Source organism: Myotis myotis, unplaced genomic scaffold, assembly GCF_014108235.1.
Source record: "Myotis myotis isolate mMyoMyo1 unplaced genomic scaffold, mMyoMyo1.p scaffold_m19_p_2, whole genome shotgun sequence".
In the NCBI taxonomy this organism is placed as follows: Eukaryota; Metazoa; Chordata; class Mammalia; order Chiroptera; family Vespertilionidae; genus Myotis; species Myotis myotis.
Window position 1 is genome coordinate 178,437,345 of NW_023416324.1, and position 18,698 is coordinate 178,456,042.

Consider the following 18,698-nt stretch of genomic DNA (forward strand, 5'->3'; position numbering starts at 1 on the left):
CCTCTCTCTCTTTCTCTCTCTCTCTCTCTCCTCTCTCTTTCTCTGTCTCCCCCTCCCATCTTCTCTTCCTCTTTCTTTCTCTCTCCTCCTCTCTCTCTCCATCTTTCTCTCCCTTCCTCTCTCTAAAAATCAGTAAAAACATGTCCTCAGGTGACGATTAAATAAAGAAAAGAAAACTGATGGTCGTGCATAGACATACAGCCTGAGACCCCAGCAGGAATACTAGCTTTTCTGGTTTGTTTAGCTCAAGTCACACTCTTTGCAGTTTGGACACTTGAACCCCACTGCCCCAGCTCTCCTACCTTCTGTCACCAAGCCACCTCCCATGGCTCTTTGGGACAATGGCTGCCATCTCCACACCCCATCCCACCTTGGGCCCTTCTCTGGCTCCCACTTTCAGAGGCCACCCAGCCAAGAATGGCCAGCGTGTGCTTCCCTGCGTGTTCTTAGCTAAATAAGACTCTAATCATCGTCTTCATAATGCACTAAACAGAAACTTGACCAAGATGCAAGGCTTGATTTAGAAACCTGAGATCACCCAGGATTTCTCTAAGGCCATATAATGATTCCCTTTGAAAACTTCTCCCACCCCACGATCAAACCGTCAGAGAGAAGAGCAGCATCAGAAGCCCATGGTTTAAACCCACTCTTCAATGCATTTCAATGCAGACGCAATATATCCATGGCCGTTCATTTATTACTTTCCATTATACTGCGTATTATTCAGAAGTACCATCAAGGAAGAAGTCACCTTTGTGTTATACTGCCTGGCATTTAAAAGAACAGTAAAACAATGGCGAATGTAAAGGTCAAGGTTACAACGTGTTTCAGAGTAGCCAGTGGCCAGTCATTTCAAATAAAAATACACCACATTGTCAATCGGTAGGTGTTCGGAGAACGTTGTTTACGATGCCGTGCTCTTGGAGACCAGCCTCCGCTGGAAGGCAGGAAGGCAGGGCAGTGTGCGTGAGCAGCAAGAGGAGCTGCGTAACGCTTGTTTTTAGAACCACAGAACGGTGTGGAAAACAAGCGGTCATCGCCACAAAGAGAAACATGATGTCGGTAGATGGAGTCACAACAAATCCATGTACAGGACAAACTGCATACCATCCCCCCCACCCCGCCCCGCCCCCGCAAGACTGTGACTCACACACTCGTGCAAAAGGGAGACGAAAGGACAAGAACATGGTATTTTCTAGAACCCTGATTTTTTAAAAAGAAAATAAGCCCTCGCTGGTTTGGCTCAGTGGATAGAGCGTGGGCCTGCGGGGGTCCCCAGTTCGATTCCGGTCAAGGCCACATACCTCTGCTGCAGGCTCCTCCCTGCCCGGTCCTGGTACGGGCTTGTGTAGGAGGCAACAAATCAATACGTTTTTCTCACATCGATATTTCTCTCTGTCTTTCCCTCTCTCTGATACTCTCTCTAAAAAACAATGGAAAAATATCCTCAGGTGAGGATTAAAAAGAGAAAATAAATTAAGTAAATTAGGTACTTATAATAGTGAAAGGAAATAACCTGAATGCCCAACAACAGATGTGTTTAGTAATTTATGGCACATCTATGAAAGTTAACATTCTTCGGCCACTTAAAATTGACTTGTGATGAGTAGTTACTGAGAGGTATTTCTGAGTGATGAAGCCAGTGATAAAACTGTGTGTGTGACGTTATGATACACGTGACGTGCACGCCGGGTGGCACGATGTTATCTCAGCCTGATGAGATAATGTGGGATTGTTTTCTTCATCTTGTCCTTTGGCATTTTCCAATTTTTCTTTCGAAACAATAAGGTTTTCCTTCACTGAGTGTATTTAGAACCAAATATATGTATATGGAACAGAATAGGCGTCGTCCCAATGTTCCCTTTTCTTCACCAAAGCATTCCTGAGGCTTTTGCAAGCCACCTTCACAGCCTTCAGGTGCTGCGTAGTCTTGTTACTCAAAGTGAAAGGAAGGTCTGAAATAACTAAGAGATTATTTTGAAATGTGTAGCTAAAGAACTTTGGGAACACACAAGTAAAAGAGAGGAGAGGAGGACTGTAATCTCAGGGAGCCAGACTCGAATGTGATTACGACAGAAAAAAAAGAAACACATCAAGGACGCCGTATCCCAGTTGGATGCCATCCAAACTTCCAGCCGGGGACAGTCGGACAGTCGTGAGGAGTCTGGAAAAGAAGCTGAGGAAGAGAATAAGGCTGTGCTGTCTCCTCTGGGAGCAAGAGACGTTGGTGGGGGTACAGGGCAGGGGTTTACTCGGCAGAGAGAAACAGACAAGCAAGGTTGGTGCCCTGATGACATTTCCAACCTGGTAAGGAGAGACAGAAAATAAACAAGAGACACAGAAGATAATTTCCAGCAGCAATAAGGGTGATAGAGAAGCCTGAGGGAGGGTGGAGAGATAAGAAGGTTGGGGTCATTATGCAGCTCAGGGGATGGGGGGAGGGGCGAGCTCAAGGATGAGGGGCCAGACAAGCCAAGTGGGAAGAGCACCCTAGCTAGACAAAAAACATGTGCAAAGGCCACAACTCCAGAGAAAGCTTAGCTACATCATCAAAAAGCAAAAACAAAAACAGAGAAAGTCAGGGTGCTAAGGTCGAGGGAGAGGGAGAGGTAGCAGGATCTGAGGAGCAGAGCTAGAGTTCTGTCTCAGTGGGATGAAAGCCACTGGAGGGTTTTCAAGTGAGAAGTGCCACATCTGATATACATTTTTTAAAATATATATATATATATATATATATATATATATATATTATTTCAGAGAGGAAGGGAGAGGGAGAGAGAGATAGAAACATCAATGATGAGAGAGAATCATTGATTGGCTGCCTCCTGCACACCCCACACTGGGGATCAAGCTCGCAACTCGAGCATGTGCCCTGACCAGGAATCGAACCATGACCTCCTGGTTCATAGGTTGACACTCAACCACTGAGCCACGCCGGCCAGGTGCTATACATTTTTAAAAGGTCACTCTGGGGAGCAACTAAGATGGCAGCATAGGTAAACACCGGGAAATTATCGCCTCACACAACAATTGAAAATTACTGCAAAGGACTGAGCAAACATCATCCAGAACAACAGGAAGGCTGGCTGAGTGTAAATTCCACAACTAGAAGGAAAGAAAAGCACGCTGAGAGCCAGAGGCGCTGCGGAGGTGAAGTGCAGAGGTACGGCGGCGCGCGAGGAAAGGGGGTGGCGCCTGAGGACGCGGCTGACTTTTTGAGTCACAAGCTCCTGACTGCTCTGAACTCCGGTTCCGGGAAGTCTCTGGGGACCCAGGACTCATACGGGGAGAGGCTGGTCTGTCCAGCAGCGAGCGAACTTGAGGGCGGCTTTCCCTCAGAGGTGCTTGCAGCCGTTACCGGAACACTGAGACGCGCGACTCCGGGCGGAGAATCGGCCATGGGTGCTTTCTCCGTCCTCTGACTCCCTGAGACCCCGCCCCACCCAGGCTGCGGCAGAGGCTTTTGCATGTGAATGTACCTAACTGCAGCCGAACCAGGCAGACCTGGAACTTCCAAGAGAAGGCCCAAGGCCCCGCAGCGGCTTGCATTGCTTCACAGCTGAGCCTCTTCGTGGCTCCTGCTGTGTGGCCTCAGGCAGAGGCTGAATTAGCACCTCCTTAGATCCAGGAGCCACTGTACCCAGTGGTCAGAGGGGGTCCATCCAGACTGCAACGCCTCAGATCCATAAGGGACGCACTCAGGGAGCAGACTCAGTGAGCACCAAAGCCCCACTGAAGCAAGTCTTGCCCCAGAAGGGTGTCTTCAGCACAGAAGTTCTCCCACTTTAGACACAGCTGATTCTCACAGCCAATTGGCCTGGAGGTCAATTCCTCCCAGTGATTCTACAACAACCAAGGCACCAAGAGTGCACCAAGAGTGTCCACCCCAGGTAACTGGGGAGGCTGAGCTACTGGGCCCTACAGGACACCTGGCGCACAGGGCCACTCTATCAACACAGGGAAGCTGCCAAAATGCGGAGACAAAGAAACAGGTCACAAATGGCAGAAATGGAGGAAAGCAAACGATTGGATATAGAGTTTAAGGCCACGGTTATAAGGTTTTTCAAGAATTTTATGGAAACCGCCGATAAATTTAATGAATCCCTCAATAAGTATAGGGAGACCATGGAGGACATGAAAAAGGACCAACTAGAAATTAAGCATACACTGACTGAAATAAAGAATAATTTACAGAGATCCAGCAGCAGACAAGAGGATCCCAAGAATCAAGTCAAAGATTTGAAATACAAAGAAACAAAAAATACCCAACCGAAAAAGAAAAAAGAAAAGAGATTCCAAAAATATGAAGATAGTGTAAGGAACCTCTGGGACAACTTCAAGCGTACCAACATCAGAATTATAGGGGTACCAGAAGGAGAGAGAGGGCAAGATATTGAAAACCTTTTTGAAGAAATAATGACAGAAAACTTCCCCTACCTGGTGAAAGAAATGGACTTACAAGTCCAGGAAGCGCAGAGAACCCCAAACAAAAGGAATCCAAAGAGGACCACACCAAGACACATCATAATTAAAATGCCAAGAGCAAAAGATAAAGAGAGAATCTTAAAAGCAGCAAGAGAAAGACAGTCAGTTACCTACAAGGGAGTACCCATATGACTGTCAGCTGATTTCTCAACAGAAACCATGCAGGCCAGAAGAGACTGGCAAGAAATATTCAAAGTGATGAATAGCAAGAACCTGCAACCAAGATTACTTTATCCAGCAAAGCTATCATTCAGAATAGAAGGTCAGATAAAGAGCTTCACGGATAAGAAAAAGCTAAAGGAGTTCATCACCACCAAACCAGCATTATATGAAATGCTGAAAGGTATTCTTTAAGAAGAGGAAGAAGAAAAAGGAACTGTTACCATTTGCCACAGCATGGATGGAACTGGAGAGCGGATAAATACCACATGATCTCACTCATTTGTGGAATATAATGAACAACATAAGCTGATGAACAAGGACTGATCCAGAGACGGAGAGGCATTGATTGGACTGTCGGGACTTGGAGGGAAGGTAGGGGAGGGTGGGGGTAAGGGGGAAAGATCAACCAAAGGACTTATATGCAAGCATATAGGCCTAATCAATGGACATGGACAACGGGGGGGTGAGGGCATGAGCGGGGGTGGGGGGTAACGTGGGGACAAGGACACATATGTAATATCTTAATCAATGAAAAAAAAAAAAAAAAAGGTCACTCTGGCTACTGGGGGAGAACTACAGGAACGGAGGGGTCAAGAGAATGTATGGTTATGAGGCCATTATATATTCTAGACCCTCACTGTCCAATACAGTAGCCACTGGCCACATGTGAATATTTAAATCTAAATTAATTTAAATTATGTTAAATTAAAAGTTCATTTCTCAGTCGCACTGGACACATCTCTAGCTGCTCAATGGCCACGCCACAGGCAGCTGGGGTCATCACACTGGACAATACAGATACGGCAAACTCCATCATCACAGAAAGTCCTTTTAGACAGCCCTTGTCTGAACAAGACCACGTGGCGGCTTAGCCTAGGGGAGGTGGCAGGAGGAAGAGGGAAGGGGGATCATGGCAGAGAAGGGGAAACTTGGGCAGATTCAGGGTATAATGTTAGGAGAGAGCACATAAGCCTAGGAAATGGATGAGATGTGGGGCTGTGTGGAAAAGGGCCACGATTAGGACAACTCCTAACTGCTTTGACTCAGAACCTCGCAAGACTGCCCACCTCTCTCTGCTCACTCCTTGCTCTCAGTAAGCAGCCATCTGCCTATTAATTCAGCCGCTCGGGCACTTCCCCATCTGAATAGTAGATATGAATATTCCACTGTGCAGATCCCCAGTACAGTCTCGCTTCTCGAGCAAAACAAACAGACAACAGTTTTTAAATGAAAAACTAAGCACATGCAGGTGGGAAGTAAAACCAGGTTCCAGATCAGGTGTAGCCAGGACGCAACCCAAAGAAGGAAATGTGGAATAAAGCCCTGCCCTACACTAAGCCGGAACTAAGCCGGAGCTCAAGGAAAGACTCACCAGTTGACCAGTAGAACAGAACTACCAGATACAATATTTGCAAAGTCCAAAATTTTGGTTTCAACAGCAAATCCACTGAAATACACTTGGCTACATAAGCTAAGTAGGAAACAGCAAATGCATAGCATCTCCAGGTGGCATCGGCCTCTCTGCCGAACACTGATAAAGCATAATGTGGCCGTGAAGTGTTAAGAAGAACTAGGAATGTTCCTGCAGTGGCTCTTCCAGCTTGCTCCGACTTGGAAGCCTCCCTCTCTGCAGAGGACTCCTACGCCTCAGAGCGCACAGGCCAAAGGCAGGGTCCGAACAGCTAGGCTTTGACACAATATAAATTCACTGTCCTACGGAGGCATCATTTATTAACTTCTTCCCTAAGTATAAAACCAAATCCTTGCTCTGGGTGTTTGGAGCAATGAGGACGCTGTCCCCGAATAGCTGGGGAACAAGGGTTGAGGCAGGGCACGGAGAGCCGCTACTATAATTAATGCTCACAGGACAGGTGGGCAAAACAGAAACCATCAGAGGCTGAAGACACGAGGTGAGTGTCCGCAGCGGTGCTAAAATGAAGCCACAATGCATCGAAGTGGTTCTCAGCTGACATCGAAGAAAAGAAACTGTGAGGCCACTTCGTCAAAGGTAAAAACCTCTTATGGTCACGTCTTCTTATTTTCTAAAAGAGATGGGTCTCTTCAGGATGCATTTCCCCTGATAAACTGCATTATACATGAGGATTCGGTGTGAAGGCTAACCCATGAGAGCCCATCAGAAGGGGGCGAACGTGAGGATGAATAACAGCCCTGCACCATCCCCCTCCCCCTCAGGAGGCGGCACACACTCATGCCCCGGCGGGCCCTCAGAGCAGAGCCTCACACAGAATTACCAAGAACAGCATGTCTCTCCTGCAAAGCCAAGACCATGTAAATCCCACTTCACCTTCCTCTCGGAGGGATCCCTCCCACTGAAGCCCACTGAAGAGATGGGAAGCAGCAAGTCACGGTGATGGGCAGTCGTGATAGAAACACTGCAGGTGGGTACGACAGAGAGGAAAGCCAAGGCCCAGTGACATTAAGGCACTTGCTGAAGTCATATTGCTACTCAGTAGTCAAGGGATGGAGGGATGTGAGTCCAGGCCAGTCTGCCCTCCCCCCACCTGCTGGTTGGAGCAACTGAGAAGCAGACGTCGTTTTGGTGGCAGGAGCCAGCACACACCATCATGGGGGCCTGGGGGAAAGAGCAGTGTCTTCTTTTTCTTCAAGGCTGTTTCATCCAAGAAAATAAAAGGGACAGGCAAAGGAGAGCCGCCCCACTCAAGCAGCTTGAGCCAGGTGCCCTGCCAGGCTTTCCTGCAGGGGAAGGGGGCTTCAGCAGGCCCCACCAGCTCCACTCCCCAAACTCAGGCAGCGGAAGTCCCTGAGAGGTGGCTCCCCCAGGCTGACAGCTCCCTGACAAGACCCAAGGTGTGGGGCTCCCAGACCCTGGTGAAGTAGCTGCAGGGCTTGGCGACCCCACCGTCCACCCACCCTCATCAATGTAGGGCCAGTCATTGGACCTGTCCATGGTCCCGTTCTGCTGGTCGGGGCCTGGAGAAAGAGCCCACACCACCTGAGGCTCCTCCCCAAGCTGCAGGCTGGAGGCCCAACTTTGGGTCCAAAGGAACAATTCAGCAGTTGTTCCCGAAGGATACAGTATGGGAATTACTTTCACCCCTGCCCTCTCCCTGGCCCATTCTTTACCTTCAGGCCCATATGTCCTCTTTCCTCCTGGCCAATCAACCCACTAACCCCACTAGCAGACCGCCAAGCCTGTTTCTAAGAGCTCCTGAGGACAGAAACATCTATGCCCAGGTCACCACTTTACAGCCACACCCAAAGAATTAGCCAGGACAAAAACAGCAACACTTGGTTTGATTAGGAGAAAGTTTTCATAGTTGCAACTCACAAGAACAGTCAACCTCTTGGCCAATCACCCATGTGGTTAACATGGGACAAATTCCCTCTAAAGTAATTTTATTATCATAAAACGTTAAAGTCTACATGTATCCCATCTATAACTACTGGTGTAATATGACTATCTGTTCAAATTTCTAACTTCTGGAAAAAATACTGCCCCAGGCTCCTGAGTTTCTCTGGGAATTGAGCCCATCGGTGGGAGGGAGAGAGGTATGTGCCAGTCTCTGCTTCGTCTACAACTTGGGGGAAAAGGTCTCAGGAGCAAAGAGGTGGGGCCCTGGGGTCCTTCACAAGGAAGGGCTATTCACAAACCCAGGGTCTCTAAACTAGGGACTGCCAGACTCTGCAACCTGAACCCTGACCTCTAAGCTCCATCCAGTCCCCAACTGTCCCAGTGGGCATGCAGGACTTGGCCACTTGCCTGTGACCATCTCACCTTCCTCATCCTGGATTCACTTCATCTCCCAAGCTACAGGTGTGAAGTCACCTTGAACTCCTCCCACTCCTTCACCCACTGCATGTTCTGTCTTTAAGTTGGGTCATACCGTTCATGAAATTTTCTCTTGAGTTTATTCCCACTACCCAGCCACTTCTACCCCCACTATCATCACCCTAATGAAAGCACACCTCCTCCACTATTACACTAGCCTCCTACTTCAGTGATGGCGAACCTTTTGAGCTTGGTGGGTCAGCATTTTGAAAAACCCTAACTTAACTCTGGTGCCGTGTCACATATAGAAATTTTTTTGATATTTGCAACCATAGTAAAACAAAGACTTATATTTTTGATATTTATTTTATATATTTAAATGCCATTTAACAAAGAAAAATCAACCAAAAAAAATGAGTTCACGTGTCACCTCTGACACGCGTGTCATAGGTTCGCCATCACTGTCCTAGTTGAATTCCTGTTCAAGGACTCCACACCTCCCACCAACTATTCCTCATTCCAGAACATCCACACTAAATAAGCACTGTCCTGCTGTCCCCTTGCCACACTGTTTAAAACTTAAATATCCTAGATGTGCTTCATGATCCATCAGGGCTAAGTCCCATCTCTGCCACATCCCAGTCTTAGAACAAGTCCTTGAACAAGCTGCCTATCCTCTGACTCTCAGTTTCCTCGTCTGTAAAACAGGGCAGCACCACTATCACTTATAAGCCAATTCCTATTGTAATTACATGAGATAATATACATAAAAGTACCTCGTACACTGTTTGACTCATAATAGACACTAAAAATTGGTGCATCCACTCCACTTCAAAAGCAAGAGCCATGTCATTCTCCCCTCCTGGGACCCTCTGCTTCCCTCCTAAATACTCACACCCTCCCTACCACCTACAGTACCTAGCGCAGGGCTGGGTGTACTGGGCTCTAACTAAGTACTAATATTTGCTAATAAATGCAAAACAAAATGTTTGCTTTTTAATATTATCACAGGAAGCACATACTGTGCACCTCAAGCAACATCTCTAATCTAGTAGCCTGTTCAGATTCATTAAATTCTTGTCATTACTGCACTGTCCTGCTATTCTAACCCTAAAAATAGGTGCTCCTGTGCACATCTTCCCTGTGCATGGGACAAGAGGAGTCCTCGATGACCCCCATAATACTGAACGCGAGCAGCAGCACAGAGGCCTGGGCTACATCCACAGGGACCTGCCCTCTTGTCATCTCCCTGAGGGACACCACCTGTGATCACTTCTACCAACATCCCCTGGGACACCTAGAATCACAACATGAAAAACACTTGGTAAATCCCCAAGACACCTTTCCCTGGCTTTTTAAGAGTCAAGTTTATGACTTGCCAGATAATATCTATCTCTATATATATAAAAGCCTAAGCAACCGAATTACCAAACGACGGAACAACCAGTCGACCAGTTGCTATAATGTGCACTGACCATCAGGGGACATTCGCTCAACACAGGAGCTGCCCCCTAGTGGTCAATGAGCTCCCATAGCCAACCTCCCATGGCTGGCTAATCTCCCGTGACCGGCTGCCCACCCTCCCCCACCAATGGCCCCGATCGCTGACCAGGCCAAGGGACCCAACTGATACATGAATTTGTGCACTGAGCCTCTAGTGATAAAATAAAAAATACAATATTGGCTATTTTTAGTAACATTTTAATGCCAAAATATATGGTGATGATTTTTTTTAAATGGGAACAGAACAGATGTAGCCTACCAGATACAGGTTCCCAAATGGCAGCCTTTTCAGTCCTCTATTCTTTTCCCTTTCATTCTCAAAGCCCTCAGCTCTTCCATGTCTTCAACAATCATATCCCAACCCTGACAGAGATGTACAGAGTGGTCTGGAAAGCACAGGAAAATTAATGTCTGACTCAGCTGGGGAGTGGGGCGGGGGCTCACAAAGCATACCCGGGCTGGTGTTTAAGAACTGGTAGGATTTTCCTGCAGGGAGGGGAGGGGTGATGGGCTGGGAGAAGGCAGTCCAGGCTGAGCGCCTGAAGAACACAACATCCTTTGGGCCAAACGGAACGTAAGCAGACGGCAGGTGCTAAGCGACGGCAGTGGCTAAGTAAATCGGAGAAACATGTGCTGTGTTAGAAAAGTCTGAATGGGGCCTCTGAAAATTTCTACACAGGAAAATGGCATGATAAGACCCATGTTTCAGAAAAACAACTAAGAGTTCGGTGTGACGGGCAGGAAGGGAGGCAGGGTGGTCTGTTAAGAGGCTTCTGCAAGAGGCCAGGCCAGGAGAGATGAGGGCCTGAATGGTGGCCTTGGAGAAGGAGGGAGGAGGCTAGTGCGATGTGGTGTAAAAGAGAGGGAGGTGCACCCAGGTTCAGAGCAGCATCATTCACAGCAGCCAAAAGGTGGAAGCAACCCAGTGTCCATCCACAGGTGAATGGATAAACAAAATGCGGCACACACACAATGGAATGTGATTCTGCTTTAAAAGGGGAGGAAATTCCAACACGTTACCACATGTGAACTTTAAAAACGTTCTGGAAAGTGAAGCAAACCAGTCGCAAAAGGACAAATCCTGTATGATCTCACTTATATAAGGTACCTGGAGCAGTCCAAATTCAGAGAAAAGCAGATTTGTGGTTGCCAGGGACTGGGGAGAGGGTGAAATGGGAGTTATTATTATCAGGGATATACAGTTTCAGTCCTGAGATGAAAAGAGGTCTGGGGATGGATAGTGGTGATGGTTGCACACAACAATGAGAATGTACTTAATACCACCCAACTGTATACTTAAAGATGGGTAAGATGGTCACTTTTGTGTGATGTGTATTTACACCGTTTTTTAAAAGAGAGGGAGGGTCACTGGATGGCACTGTACCCCTCCCAGCAGGGGTGATGAATGGCGGCAGGCGCTGTAGGTGAGCTCGGGGCCACAGGCAGCCGCAGGCAGGGAGCAGAAGCAGAATTCAGAACTGCACCTCCAGATCCAACACAAGCTGAGATCACAAACTTTCTCAGAAAGGCTCCCTGACAGGATCAGCAGCTTCGCTTACGTCCCAGAACTTGAAAAATGAGACAACTTTAAAGGTAATTACTGCCAAAAAGAGATCACAAGTGACTTCTCGATTTTAGTTTGGAAAAGTGGGACTCTAGGGAACTAGGGCAGACTACACTCACACATCAATTTCACTCCTTTATGAAACACAAATAAAACGACGGTAAAGGGATTTTTTGAAAACATAAACCACAGCAACAAAATCTGGAACGTGGACTGCAGATGGGTAAGTGCTAAAAAGACTAAGACAAGCTGACAAAGCTGGATTCCAAGCCCATGGCGTAGAAAGCCAAGATAAAATCTGACTTACACCACAGAACTTCCAAAAGCCTCCAGAACGAACAGCCCCAGGTAACCCTAGAAGTTGGGGTAAAACAGGGACTAAAGAAAGAAGGAAGGGTTGGAAATCTGTCTGGGTAGCAGTCACAGCCCCAGAGCTCTCCTCCAGGCCAACCAGTCCTTCCCACATCCACCATCTACTGGAGATTTCTTCTAAAGCAGGTAGACACAAAGGACTCAGGTCTGCGGGACACTGGGCTCAGTTAAGAATAAGGGCTCCATGCTGAATACACAGGGACTTGGAGATGTGGGTGTAATATATGTGTATCGGTCCAGATCTAGTTCGAAAAGACAAACCATTCTAGGTATTTCAGGCAGGAAGGGATTTAATGCAGGGAATTGGAGGCTTACAAAATCCTGGGAAGAGCTGTGAGAGCCAGGGGCAGAGAAACCACCACTCGTGCTCAGGAAATCAGGAAGCACAAACATCACAAAAAAACTGCACAGATGATCCCAGCCTCCCCAGGGCTGAGGGGGCTCTGAATCCCACAGGAACTAGGTAGATCCCACCGTCTGCCAGGTGCCACTGCCGCAACAGCCATCGTGGCTTCTTCTCTTTACCTTCTGCATCTCTCACTGGCAAATTCAAAATCAAAACCCTTCTATCAGAGATGTCCGGCTTCCCAGCCCCTGCAACACGGGAAAAGGCTTAACAAAGCAGGGATAGGGTTAAGAACCAGAGGAGACTATCCCGCTAGGACCAGTATGCAGATGCTGAGCCATCCCTTTCCTCCTACCGTCCTCCTTCCCCTGGGCTCCGAGTGCTGCCAGACAGGCTTCCACCTCCCAGGCGAGAGATGGCAACGGTCTCCTAACCAGTGGTCAAAGGGAAAAAATCATGATGCTCAAAGTTAAGGCTCCCCAAAGATACAGCCCAGGCAGATCACATTACAGTGAAGCTCACAGTCAACAGAAGAGAGAATTCTCACCTCTGAAAGAGCCAACAATTCCCAGTCCATGTAGCTGCAAATTTTTCAAAAGGAGTCAAATTCTCTACATTTTAATTTGCTTCAAAAAGAATGTATGAGCCCTGGCCGGGTAGTTCAGTTGGTTCAAGTGTCGTCCTGATATGCCAAGGTTGTGGGTTCAATCCTTGGTCATACAAGGAGCCACCAATGAATGCATAAATCCATGGAACAATAAATCGATGTTTCTCTCCCTCCCTTCCCCTCTCTCTGAAAATCAATACATAAATTTTAAAAGAAAAAATGTATGAGAAATAACATTTCTGGTTGAGCAAAGATTAGCAACCAATTATTCAATCACCACACATGTGTGAAAATTTGACCCCATAAAAGTCGCAGTGCAGGTGGGATATGTCACTGGAGGAACCAGTTGTAGTTTTCTTGCCTAAACGCTAGAACTTTGGTTTTCAAAGTATGATCTTGGAACCCTGTGATGCCCCCCCCAAGACCCTTCAAGTAATCTGCAAGGTCAACCTGTTTTCATGAGGTGAATTCATTTGTCTTTTTCAATCCCATTCTCTCATGAGCACACAGTGGCATTTTTCAAGAGTCATCATGACATATGATGACATCACCACTTGAATAGCTAATGGAATGGAAGCTGTTTTAAATTTTTCTGTCTTAATTTCTAGTATGGTAACTGACAATAGATAGAAACCACATAAAAGCTCTTAAGGGCCTTCAAAAATATTTAAGAGTATAAATTGGGCCAAAGAGCTTGAGAATCATTGCTACAAAACAACTTTTCAGTTAGCTGCTTTGAGTAGAGAACTATTTTTTGTTGTTGTTTGGTTTGGTTAATACTCAGGATATTTTTTCCATTGATTTTAAAGAGAGTAGAAAGGAGGGAGGGTGGGAGGAGAGAAGGAAAAAGAGGTGAGAGAGAGAGACATGTGAGAGAGACACAGCGGTTAGTTGCCTTCCTGCACACACCTGACCAGGACCAGGTATCAAATCTGCAACCCAGGGACATGCCCTTCAAGGGGAATTGAACCCGAGACCCCTCAGTTCCAGGGCTGATGCCATAACCACTGAGCACACCAGCCAGGGCTGGGCAGGGAACTTTTGATGTGTGAAACTAATTAGGCTTAGTTTAGGTTTAATCTTCAAAGGAAAAGAAAAATTTGTGCTTCCTAAATTTTACTTTACTATCTTATATCAGTTTTGTTTACCCACTAGGATGATGATTTTTCTGCATAGATCCTAAATTAAATTACTTTTTCTCCTCCGAGTAAGCACTGCCAATGGCAAGTCTCATTGCCCAGAAGGCAGCATGCATAGCACAACAGTAAAAAGCACAGATTCCACAGGGACTCAAACAGAGACTTACACACCAACGATCATAGCAGCTTTATTCATCACAGCCAAAAGGTGGAAACAGCCCAAAGTCCACCAACAGAGGAATGCAGAAACAAGATGTGGCACACACGCACAGCGGAGTATTATTTGGCCTTAAAAAGGAAGGGAATTCTAAAACACACACTACAGCATGGATGAACCTTGAAGATACGCTAAGTGAAAAAAGCCAGACACAACAGGACCAATATTGTGGGATCCCACTTACATGAGGGGCCTAGAATAGAACAGTGGTTACAGGTGTGGTTGAAAGGGGCTTGTTATAAATAACAAATAACACCTTCTTGCCACTTATCACTAAGGAAATTCCAAGAGTTTTAGGGACTCTGTGCCAGGAACAACGACCAAATATACGTTCCTTATAACAAATCAACAATACCACAGGAGGATTTACCGAGCCCCTAATATGAAGTTTTCCTACAAGTAGATGACCTCAAAGCCTTTCCCAACTCGTATCTAAACCGGCCATTCCCATGAGGCCCCGTCCACCAGAGTTTGGCAAAGGCTCCCAGGGAAGCAGAGAACCAACAGTTAAATCTCAACATCTCCAGAGCTTTGGAGAATGGGGGAAACTCCCTTTTACAAAACAGTGCTGATCCATGCTGGGAGGGAAGAAGAGGTGTGGGGGCGCTCATTATGCTGCTCTCACATCCTCTCAGGCCACCTCTGTGGTGTAAGGCTGCTTGCCCAGCAGGTGTGAGCTGCCTTCTTAGCCTCACTGCACCAGGATCTCCGCCTTCCCAGCTGCTGCCTGCTCAGCCCCTCCGGCACCCACACCCACCTGGAAGAGTGAGGGCGCTTCACCCCTGGAGCACCCTTGACCAACGGGCCACGGGAGCCAGTGGATAAAACTCCCCCCTTCCGTGACCCAGGTGAAGGGTGAGGAGGTACATTCAACCGTTTCCCAGAGTCCCCGCTGAGCTTAGGCACAAGTGGCCACCGTGTATAGCCGGCTCACTCACTCACTCTTGGATTGTCTTTCCTTCCTTCCCTTTGTCACTGTTCCCTTGGATGTTCCTCCACTTCTGTTCCCTGGGATACCTTTCCAAAATAAACTGCCTGGGCCTAAGCCCTGCTGTCGATCTTTCAGTTGAACCGGCTAAGACCAGGCTTAAGATAAGCTCTCCGCCCCAGACAGGTGGGGAGGGAGAATATAAACACAAGAGTGGTCCAGCTCCTCCCGTACCTGGGGCTTGGTACGAGGCTTCATACCTAGTCGATGCTTTAAAACTACCAGCTAAATGGGTAAATAATAATAATAATAATAATGACAAAATATGGAAGTCAGACTATAACTTACTGCTGTGGTGATGACACAGACTCTAAGTAACAACAGAGGCTCCAGAGGAAAGAACCAAGTCTGAAGCCAAAAAGGAAAGGTGAGGAAGCCCTGAAAGAGAATCAGGAGAGGAACGTGGTCCTGGAAAAGGAAATGAATCTCATGCGTTGAAGACCTAGAGACTGGCCCGCCGGGAGCTGGCAACCTGGAAGCTGAGGAGAGGTGGGACAAAGCTCCCTGCGGTGAAGGAGGGGCTCAACAGGACAGGGGACGGGAGGAGATTTTACACGGTGGTCCCTGAAGACTTGGGAGCAGAAGTGTGAACCAATTTCCCCACTTAACCACATGAAACTTTCTGCGTAACCCCTGACAACCAAACAAACACTCAGGCTTCCAACCATGATTGACTTTCTTAATCACTTGCTTACCTTTCTATAATGATTACCAACTGCCAGGCACACTTAACATATTAATTTATTTAATCCGCAAAGCAACCCCATGAGGTAGGTTCTGTTATTGGCCCCATTTCACAGATGGAGAAACTGAGGCAGATAGAAGTTACAGAGCTGGGTGACAGAGTTAGGATTCTGCCTGTCTGAATCCTATACCCCACAAGCAATGAAGTTACCACATTCTACATAATCCCCATGATTCCTTTCCCAACGTTTCCTATATGTTGTGTCCTTACCATTTTCAGAACCTGTAACCACATGTAATTCATACATTTCCTAGACATCCATTAAGTTCCTGGTTTTTATACCAGATGCTGGGCAGGCTACTGAGGACACAAAGATGCACATCCCCACTCTCCAGGAAGGTCACATTACAGATCTTGCAAGGTGAGCCAAGTCATGGAGAGGTGAACCTACAGGTTGAGGTAGCAAAGTGGGTTTGGGATGAAACCAAATTAGCAGATGAAAAAACAAATTCTCACTCACCCCAGAAGAACTGTTACTGAGCACCTGCTTTGTGCTAAGCCCTAGAAGGTGAGAAGAAAGAAAGGACAGGGCCTGGCCAATGTGGCTCAGTGGTTGAGCATCGACCCATGAACCAGGAGGACATGGTTCCATTCCCAGTTGTGGGCTCAATCCCCAGTAGGGGACATACAGGAGGCAGCCAATTGATGATTCTCTCTCATCACTGATGTTTCTAACTCTCTCTCCCTCTCCCTTCCTCTCTCTGAAATCAATAAAAACATATTTTTTTAAAAAAGAATGGAAGGACAGGGATACTAAAATGAGTAATCATACCATCCCACTCAATGCTCACACCCAAAAATGGCGACGCACAGCAAAGGTAGATACATAATATAAGTGTATCAATTCAGTCTTCCTCTAACAGCAATGCAAATCACATTACTTTAAGTAGCTTACCATAACTGACTACATGTACATAGCTCCTGTTCTAGGTATTCAAGGACCCCATCTTCTACTCACTTCTTGTTAAATCAATATTTTCCTTCCAAATACAGTACAAGCAAATAAGAAAATAATGTTCACACTTTGTGTGTTTACACATGTGATTTACCTTGTTTGGAATGTTTGTCTCCTTTATTTCTATCCATCTTTATCTATGACCTTTTTCAAAAGTATCCAAAGCAAGGATTACTTTATTTTTTTTTAAATCAAATTATTTTTTTATCTTTTCTCTACAACAGTCCTATAATCCTTGTGGGTTAAAGCTTCTAGTGTGTTTGGCACTGAGGCATTTTGCTCTGTATAATTCTTACAGCCATGCCTACATGAGTTGGCACATAGTAGGTGATCAAGAAACCTTGCCTGGTTCGTGATGAAGTGTTAAGTATCTGCCGTAGGAGAAGATTTCACATTATCACGCACCATGCTTTTGTCAAACTTGTTATAAAATCCTCTTTCTCTTCCTCCACAAAACAGAAAATGAAATATACTGATTCATCGGCCTTGTAAATAAGCCCAGTCTTCCCCAAGGAATGAATGAAATCATCATTTTACATCGGACAAGATGCTTCTAGAACAGTGTTTGGCACACAGTAAGCTCCCAATAATTATTTGTAGACGTGAATTTAAATCGTCAGCTTTCTCACACCTGCTATACACTATATAATGAGGTAAAGGTCACCAATGAAATATTTGTAAAAAAAAAAAAAAAAAAAAAAATTTTGAAGATCAACCCAGACCAAACACAGAAAAAGCAGTTTTACTCAGCTGACATGTTGTGCTCTCCTAAAAGACTTTTTTAGGCCACTGTTTTCTTCCTGGACGTCCCAATCTGTCAGTTGCTTAAGTGAAGACCATCCTTCTGCACCCTTAGGAGCTATTGGTGGGAACCTGCCCAGCACTGGACACAAAATCTGAAATTTTCAAATACTTTGTGGATAACAGAATTTAATGCCACTGCTGACAATCACTTTAAATAGTGGGAACGTGATTAAACACAGCCATTTCATTCCACTTTACACAGAACTTTTCGAAAGAAAAAAAAAAATAAGTAGCTAACAAATAAGTGAGATTTTTATCCCCAAATGATCTGGAATTAGCATAAAAGGAAAACTAAATGTCACAGCGAGTCTATGAACGCTGGTGCTCCACTGTATACCAACCAAAGTGCTTTGAAATCAGCCAAGTAACTCACAAGATACTATGGAGCATGTGCCACTCATTGGGTTGTTGTTGTCTTTTCTCCAACAACACTCTACAGAATATGAATAAAATGTGTTAGACTCTTGTGAAACCTGCCTCGGCCCCTCCAACCCAGGCACCTCCCAGTTGCCCTGGGATCTGCGGGGTGACACATGAGATCTAAAGTGGGTGGATAAAAATAACCTGGTCCTCAGAAAGACATGATAGACGCCAGACAGCTGAGTCACTTTGAAGCCCATTTTGACTCCTGGAAGGGACATTCACCCTCCTTTCCCTTCTCACTCACACACACACACACACAACCTGGTGAAAACCACCATCGGTGTCCTGGGTGGAAGGCAGGCATCCGTCTTTACTTCCCCCTCCAGCCTCTGAGGTCACGATTCGAGATTGAACTTTTAATAATTTATACGAGTGCATTTCAGTCCAAGTGACTCACTTAAAGGGGAAAGGGGAGAGGTCTAAAACAACCATAACAATCCAGGAGATTTCCCTATTTCTGCCGCCCGAGTAGAGGTGCCAGAGGTTTCTTCTGACATTCTTACGGAAAGAAAAGGAGTGCGGAGAAATGGAAAGTGGAGGCAGCAAAGCTCAAAGGGGAAATTGGGGTTGTCCAGGAGCGGGAATCCCTGGGCAAAGCAACGGGTCCAAGAGAAAGGCTGTGGGTGTCCAAGGGGAT

The 18,698-nt window shown here is 46.3% G+C and overlaps 1 protein-coding gene across 1 annotated transcript in view; it reads right to left on the bottom strand.

Annotated features, from left to right (window-relative positions):
• Positions 1-18,698, bottom strand: part of USP13 (ubiquitin specific peptidase 13) — a 120,460-nt gene that overhangs the window by 101,065 nt on the left and 697 nt on the right. The gene's annotated exons all lie outside the window — the stretch shown is intronic.